The sequence below is a fragment of the Antrostomus carolinensis genome, unplaced genomic scaffold (genome assembly GCF_000700745.2).
Source record: "Antrostomus carolinensis isolate BGI_N321 unplaced genomic scaffold, ASM70074v2 scaffold36288, whole genome shotgun sequence".
Taxonomy (NCBI): Eukaryota; Metazoa; Chordata; class Aves; order Caprimulgiformes; family Caprimulgidae; genus Antrostomus; species Antrostomus carolinensis.
Window position 1 is genome coordinate 17,736 of NW_010333533.1, and position 6,458 is coordinate 24,193.

Sequence of the window (6,458 nt, forward strand, 5' to 3'; positions counted from 1 at the left end):
CATCCCATCTCACACACCGCGGCCGAGGAGGAGAGATCACAGTCTGCAATGGTCAAGCTCTGAGCACACAATAATGATCCCAATATCCTCCTGTTTCAGGAGCACCTTCCATCCCAAAGTCCCCACCTACCCACCCACCCCCTTTGTATCACCAAGGACCAAGGGACAGGACAAGAGGAAATGGGCTCCAGTTGTGGCCAGGGCAGTTGAGATGGGGTGTGAGGAAGAATTGGACAGGACAAGAGGAAATGGGCTCCAGTTGTGGCCAGGGCAGTTGAGATGGGATGTGAGGAAGAATTTCTTTGCTGAAAGGGTTCTGAGGCATTGGAAGGGGTTGCCCAGGGCAGTGGTGGAGTCCCCATCCCTGGAGGGATTGAAGAGTCGTGTAGACACAGTGCTGAGGGACTGCTGAGTGCAGCATCTCAAACCCACCCGCGGTGACAGCAAGGGGCTGGAGGGGAGGGGACGCAGCTCTCCCGCTCGCTGTCCCTGCGCTGCAGCGATGCCATGCTGGGAAATGACCCATTTCTTGCTGAACCAGCATCTCAGCAGAGGGTTCATACAGTGCTGGGCTGATTTCTGCCACAGCAGCGTGTGCTGGGAGTGTTGGGGCAGGACTGGCTCAGCCCCAGCTCGGGGGCAGCAGCAGCAGCATCTCCCACAAGATGGGGGTCCCAGTTCCTGCCCCACATCATAGAATCCCAGACTGGTCCGGGTTGGGAGGGACCTTAAAGCTCATCCAGTCCCAACACCCCTGCCATCAGCAGGGACACCTTCCACTAGACCAGGTTGCTCAAAGCCTCATCCAGCCTGGCCAAGAACACTTCCAGGGAGGAGCAGCCACAGCTTCTCTGCCCAACCTGGGACACTGTCTCACCACCCTCACACCAAAGAATTTCTTCCTCACATCTCATCTCCATCTCCCCTCTGCCAGTTTGAAGCCATCACCCCTTGTTCTCTCACTCTGCCCTTGTCCAAAGTCCCTCCCCAGGGAGGAGCGTGGGAAGCAGCGGGTTCATGGGCAGAGCAGGAAGGGAAGGAGTTGCCCAAAAAGCAAAACCAAAAGTCACCCAAGGCCAGAGGGCAGCGGGGTGGGAGCTCCATCCCCCAAAATCACTGGGCATCTCGCTGTTGGGAGGGCAGAGCTGTGGGTGGTGGGTTGATGGGCACCAAGGTCAGGGTGACTACAGCCAGCCCTGGGGAACAAACCAGCTTGTTATCTGTGCTCTGACTGCTGCGGGGTAGAGCAGAGGAAATGGTGCTGGTACAGAAGCACCAGCAAAGCTCTGCACCCTGGGAGTGCACCCTGGGTGCTGGTTTGGTGGTTTTCCCAGTGAAAACCCACTCACAAAGCCCCCAGATCCCCTCAGCCCCTCCTGGGGAAGGCAGCAGGATCCTCCTCACAGGAGCATCCCCAGCCCCTCCACACCTCCCTGGGAGCCTTATATACAAAAGGTGAGATGGGGGGAATGCGGGGAGACCTGGGGGCTTTTGTCTTTTATCTCCTCAGAGCTAAAAAAAGATACAATTAAGAGATTCTTTTAGCTCCTAAAACTCCCAACAATCCTTTTCCTGTCAGTGCTAAAGCAGCTTCATTATATTTGCCTGGCTAGATAAGGATGTTTCCTTCCTCCTCCTCCTCCTCCTCCTTCTCCTCCTCCTCAATTCCCCTCCTTTCTTGTTATCCCCCTCCCTCCCTTCTCCCCTCCAAACCCCTCTCCAATATCCCCCTCCCCAGGGGCTGAACGTTGGGGGCTGGAGGGAAGGAGCTGAGGTGTCAGTGGTGTTTGGGGACCCGGAGGAGGAGAGGGACTGTCCCCCTGAACCCAGTGGTGACAGGCACCAGTTACCCCACTGAAGTAGGGGCAAGCAGCAGCAGAGCAGGTCAGTCTGGATGGAGACGTGAGGTGGCTGCAGGGAAGAAGGGGAAGAGTTGAGATGAGGAGCACAGAGGAGGGTGGCAGAAGGAGAGCTGGGGCGGAGGAGCTGCTCTGGACCTCCATGAGGCACTTAGAAGAAGATAGGAGAAAAAAAAACAAAACAAAAAAATTAAAAAACAAGGAAAAAAATGTGTGGGGAAAGGATCCTGCCCCAGGAGGGAGCAGCACACTCTGCAGCTGTTCCCAAGCAAAACTCAAAGCCACTGGCACTCATTAATATTTCCACTCACTCCCTAAGACAGGCAGCGAGCCTGACCCTGCAAAGGGACCCTCGGAGAGATGGAGCAGAAGGTTTGTCACAGCAGAGACAGTCGAGTCTCCACCAGCACCTCACTCCAGCCCACCATGGGCTGCGAGGGCCATGTCAGACTCGACCTGAGAAGAAAAACACCATTTTGGTCCCATTCCTGCCTGATCCCTCTGTACATCACACACACCAGCTCTCAGCAGCCCACGGTGCTCAGGGGTGTTTCAGTCATGGGAAAAATATCATTTCCAACAAGGAGACCAGGCAGCAGGAGGAGGGTCCCTGAGCACCCGGTTGAGATGTGCCCAGGACACACGGCTCCTCTTCCTCCTCCCAGCTCAGCCCAAAGCCCTGCAGCCCATCCTGGCAGAGATGCCAGCCCCTCTCCCCTGCCAAAAACCATCCAGCACAGCCAGAACACATCCCACAAAGCATCGATACAGACCTGTCCTCACCTGCTAATGCCACAGGCAGCATCCAGCCCTGAGCTCAGCCTCATTCCAGGACCCTGCTGTCACCCAGCGAAGCAGCCCAGGTTGTGCTGGGCTAAGGCCATGGGGCTGGGGCTGGTGACAGCCCCCAGACTCCCCCAGCTCACGCTCCATCCTGCCCCAGGGGCAGGGATGATGCTCTGGAGAGTGTCTGAGCTGGGTGGGCATTGCCCTGGCACAGGTGGATGGAGCCCTGCAAAGGTCCCAGGCAGCTGCGTTGCTCCACCACGGTTCCACCTTCCCAGCTCCTGCCTGTTTGCATCTCCTCTGCCGCGCCGCATGATGGGGATAAAGGCGAGGGACCCCCTAAAATCCACTCCGAGCAGCTTGGGAAACATCTGGCGAGGAGCTGGCAAGCCCAGCTTGGGGCAAAGCAACACAACTGGTTATTTACCGAGTACATAAACCCCCGGCACCAGCCCCTGGTTGGACACTGATCTGGATTAATTCCTCATAATCTTCCTCCATCACTTAATCCAGCATCTGACTACAGGTCCCATCTGGTGCTGTGCTGAGGGCACAGGATGGGTGCTGGGTCTCAGTACGCTGATGGTCTGGGCTGTGCTGGGAATGAGGAGACCCCACCGGGCTCCAGCTGTGATGCTGGGAGTGGGGAATGATGTTTCAGCATCGCTGTGCTGCGGACACTCGAGCCCTTGCTGTGCTGGGAGTCACCCTGGGCTCTTGCTGTCAGATCAGGGTGAGCCACTGCACCTTTCTGTGCCCCAGTCTGCCCAGTTCACACTGTCAGGAGCCTGGTCATCACCCGAAGCAACTCTGACCCCTCTGCAAACAAACCGACACCAGCACATGGCAAAATGCTCTGTCCATTCATTCATTCATTCCTAACGAACTCCGCTCATCTTTAATTATTGATGCTCCCAGAGAGTGAGTCAGCGAAGAGCTGCTGGTTGTTTTGTAAGAGGAGCAGAGCCCAGGTAACGGGACACTTCCCCAGCAGACACCTCCTCACCTCGACTCTGGCTGCAAATCCCTCCTGGGGAGCATCCTCAAGCAGAACACAGCATCCCTGAGTGGGACACAGCATCCTCGACCAGGACACAGCATCCCTGAGGGGGTTACAGCGTCCCTGGGTTGGACACAGCATCCCTGAGGGGGTCACAGCATCCCTGGGTGGGACACAGCATCCCTGGGTGGGACACAGCATCCTTGACCAGGACACAGCATCCCTGGGTGGGATGCAGCATCCTTGACCAGGACACAGCATTCCCAACCCGGACACAGCATCCCCAACCCGGACACAGCATCCTTAACTGGGATGCAGCATTCCCAACCGTGATGCAGCATCCCTGAGCAGGATGCAGCATCCCCGAGTAGAACACAGCATCCCTGATTGGGATGCAGCATTCCCAACCAGGACACAGCATCCCTGAGCAAAATGCAGCATCCTTGACCAGGATGTAGCACCCCTGAGCAGCACACAGCACCCTCAGCACCCAGGCAACACCTTGCTGACCCCTCCAGCCCAAGGATCAGCTCTGGAGTTTCAAACCAGTTTCAGACAGGGCAGCCCAGCTATCCCAGTACTGCATGCACGGGGCTGTGGTGCCACCTTCCTTCCACACATCCCAGCTCAGGTGCTTGAACCCAGTGAGCAGGGGCCAAGTGGATGCAACCGGACCCCTCTGTGTCCTTGTGCAGCATTTCACACCAGCCCCACCAGCCAGAAGAGCTGAACTTCAGCAAAACCCCCATGCAGGAAGGGACCTCCAGCATCCCAGCTCCGAGGGACCTCCAGCAGCCCAGCTCCTGTCTCCTGTGACGGAGGAGCCAGGAGATGCCCAGCTGAGAAGAAAAAGATTAAAAACTGGAGGTAACTGGAGCTGCAGCAGCAAAAGTGGAAGAAATGAGAGGCCCAGGGTGCTGTGAGCATCATATGGAGGGATATATGATGAGTGTCCCCCATCCAAGGGGGTTGTGACCCCTCCATCCCCCTCCACCGGCCCCCACCCCTCTCACCCCACCTCAGTCTCACCACCAAAATTAAAAGCGTAGCGCTCACGGCAGCAATAATTCATCCAACGTCTAATGCTCAACATTTTGTCAGGATTATCCCGATTAACCCAGAATTAATCCTGATCTCAATGTTAACAGGATTAGCGTTAAAATCGGATTAGGTTTTTAAACCGGACCCCTTGACTAAAGAAAGGGACCTTCCCCACCAGATGTGCACAGCCTGCTACCGGCAGCCAGATGTGAGCAGGAGCCGGGCAGGAGCTCAGTACCCTGTGATGAGCCCCATGAAATGGGGTACCCAACAGCAAACATCTCCGTGACACCATGCACAGGTGATGGGGTACCCTACAGCAAACATCTCCGTGACACCATGGACAGGTGATGGGGTACCCTACAGCAAACATCTCCGTGACACCATGCACAGGTGATGGGGTACCCTACAGCAAACATCTCCGTGACACCATGCACAGGTGATGGGGTACCCTACAGCAAACATCTCCGTGACACCATGCACAGGTGATGGGGTACCCTACAGCAAATATCTCTGTGACACCATGCACAGGTGATGGGGTACCCTACAGCAAACATCTCCGTGACACCATGCACAGGTGATGGGGTACCCTACAGCAAACATCTCCATGACACCATGCACAGGTGATGGGGTACCCTACAGCAAATATCTCTGTGACACCAGCATCCATCACACCTGCCCTGCAAATCACAGGGGTTGTTGGACCCTCTGAAGGTGAGAAGTCCAACCTTCAGGTACGGTTGGACTTGATGTTCTCAAAGTTCTTTTCCAACCAAACAATTCTATGATTCTATGATGAGCAGGAGCCTGACACTTAGATGTCACGTTTCCAAGCAGAAAACACCCTTTTGCCCTCAGACATGGCCCGGGTGGCTCGGTGAGGGACATGGGTGGCTGCTTCCACCCTCTCTGCATTTTTTCCCTGCCCTGCTGGCACCAACAGCCTCCTGCCTTCTCCTGCCTGATGAATATTTAAAAGCCTGGATCCTCTGCAGCCTCATGAATATTGACAGCTGCTGGTTGCCCGCCACGGTGGCGGTCCCTCTCCGTGTCCCTCTCCGGGCACTGGCAGCAGGGTCAGCATCAGGAGAGGGGAGAGGGACACCAGCACAGAGGGTTGTCCCCACCACACCATGAGTCCAGCCATGCTCCAGTCCCCAAAAAACTCATTTTCTTCCCAAAAGCACAGGGGTTAGAGCAGTCTCACCACTGGCAGCAGAAGGTCCTGGCACCCAGGGCTGGAGCTGGGACCACCCATGGGTGATGGGACACGTTGCACCCACTCACCCTCATCTCCCAGTGCTGGGTGTGACCTTGGCTCTCACAGGGAGGGTGATCATTAACCTCCCAGAAAGGGCAGCCAGGTTTTTGTTCCTGGAGTTGTTTTTCCCAGATCTGTGGGGAGAGGAGCATCCCTGCCAGGAGACCTGGGACAAATGGCCAGGGAGGGTCCAGAAATAGGTCTGATCCTGCACCTCCCCTGAGGCTGAGGTGGTCCCAGGAGATGGATTTTGGAGGGGTATGTGGCAGGAGACACTTTTAAGGGTGAGGTTACCAGTCCTGCCTCCATCTCTCCTACCTTGACCCCCCCACGGACGCTCACCCCAGCCACCCTCTTCCTCGCCGGGGTTGAGCGCGGCCACGTTCAATCCCTGTTCTCTGGTGATGCTGCCTCGTGTGTGACAGCATCTTCCAAAAATAAGCAAATTACTGCATCCTTCAGAGATGCTGGCGGATGGAAGCAAAGCCAAGAGGGAGAAAGCAGCCCAAAG